This window comes from Ailuropoda melanoleuca, chromosome 9 (assembly GCF_002007445.2).
Source record: "Ailuropoda melanoleuca isolate Jingjing chromosome 9, ASM200744v2, whole genome shotgun sequence".
Classification (NCBI taxonomy): Eukaryota; Metazoa; Chordata; class Mammalia; order Carnivora; family Ursidae; genus Ailuropoda; species Ailuropoda melanoleuca.
Window position 1 is genome coordinate 90,680,372 of NC_048226.1, and position 2,189 is coordinate 90,682,560.

Here is a 2,189-nt window from a genome sequence, read left to right on the forward strand (position 1 = left end):
AAAAAAAAAAAAAAAAGTTCAACTTATTCCATGCGAAGTGGGTTCTAATATGAGCTACTTTGTTACATCAGGGAGATATCATAAGTATTATATAAACTTCCGTTTCTGCAAATTTTCCTAGGGATTCTCACGTTACCTATTTCTTGGAGATGTAGATGATTTGCATTGCCTTCATTCACCCTCAAAACTCAGCATGATTTGTTCAAAATTTTACTAGTCAGCATTGAAATAAAAAAATGGTACATCATATACAATGATAAACTACCCCATGTGGTTTGGATAAATTAAATACTTTAAGCTTTCACTCTCCCTAATGATTTGGAAATGAAACAGCTGTGATTTATGACTCTAGCTGATAGGCTGATCTGAAGTTTACACTTTGAAAAATGCTGTATTTAAATTCCCCTATAAATAAAAAATCATATTGCTCTAAAAATCTAGCCTAAGATATATATGTAATAAATTAGAGATCCTCATGTTGGGTGGGGAAATCTCCAGGACTGATGGCTTTCTTCCTTGAAAAAAATGTACTGAGTGAGCCAGACCCAGATCTGTGTGTATCTGCTGACACTGAATCAACAGTTATTGTTCCTTTCTTTCCATTTATTTGACCATCTTGATGACGACTGTCAGAGCCAACCTGCGTCAGCTCAGTTGTAAGGGTGACCTTACTGGGTTTTAAGCCTAGATCAACTGTTTTGAAGCAAGTGGTTTCCTAAGTCTTAACACAAGCATCACTCTGGGCTCCTTGTGCTTTTTTGTTTGTTTGCTTTAATGATAAGACTGCTCTTGGCCTCTGCTTACAGAAGCTGCTAAGAAAAACACAGAAATAGGGGATAAACCCTTTGGAGAGGAGTCCATTGACCCTGGTCCAGTGTGGCCTCTGCCTCTCTTTACCTTGTTATCTGGTGCTTATTCCTCGCCCCCTCTGGGATGTTTATATTGAAAGGATGGTGTATCCCATACCTAAATCCCCTTCTTTCACTGACAATTATAGCACAACACTTAAACTGGAGCAAAGGTAACTTCAAATCCTTCGACAAACTGCTTATTCTCTCTGCCTCCCAATTTTCCCTAGTATAAAATGGAGATGTTTATCCCTACTACATACAGTTTTCAGGGAGATTAGAGGAGATAACATACGCACGGTACCACAATTCCTGGCACATAGTTAACACATGTTCAAAAGTACTTGCTGTGATTACTTTTATAATTATCACTACCAGTATTTTCATTGTACTGCCAGGCAATCAATCACCTGCCATTAAGGGGGCGGGGGTGGGAAATGAACAAGCTTGGGGGAGGAAGCAATACCAAAGCAAGCCCTCTCTCATGTTTGTTTCCAAAGCCTAACACCAAAGCCAGCTCATGGTACATGGAATAAAGAAGTATACTGAGTCTTCATGACCCTCATGACTCACCGAGACTACCTAAGGCCTCCACAGACCTGGACCCGAACTCCATCTCTCCCTCTTACTAGGACTTGGGGTTGCGTAAGTCATGTAAACGTTCTGAGCTCAGTATTCACATCCATGGGGTGAAATGGTAATCCCTACCTTGTATGGTTGTCATGAGCTCTAAGTAAAACTGTGGCTGGAAAGCACTTAACTTCCTACCCAGCCCATAGTAAGTGTTCAAACAATCAAAGTTGCTACTGTTACTCTGATGATTACCATTATTGATTTGCTGGCACTGTTTCCTGGCTCCTGCTAAACCCAAAACCCGCTAAACCCGTTCCCCTCCCAGTGTCTTCAGATTTCCTCTGGAGTCCCATCACTCCTGTTCAACAGGCCCACTTGACAGGCCCCTGTTCACTGGCCCGCCTTCCGTTTTCTCAGCTTCATTTTTACAGAAATCCTCAGCTTGCTGAGAAGGGCGCTTGTCTCATTTATGATTCATGAGGCATGGAGTATACAGATGGCATTATATAAATGTTTAATAATCACCATATCGTTTCCCTAGAAATTCTGTCACTCACCGACGAATCCAGACTGAAGGCTCCTCGTATGTGAAATAGATGAACAGGCAGACCTCCATTCTCCCCTCCCTTCCTCCAACTTGGATGCGCCATAAAACAGCGGAACNCGATTACCATTATTGATTTGCTGGCACTGTTTCCTGGCTCCTGCTAAACCCAAAACCCGCTAAACCCGTTCCCCTCCCAGTGTCTTCAGATTTCCTCTGGAGTC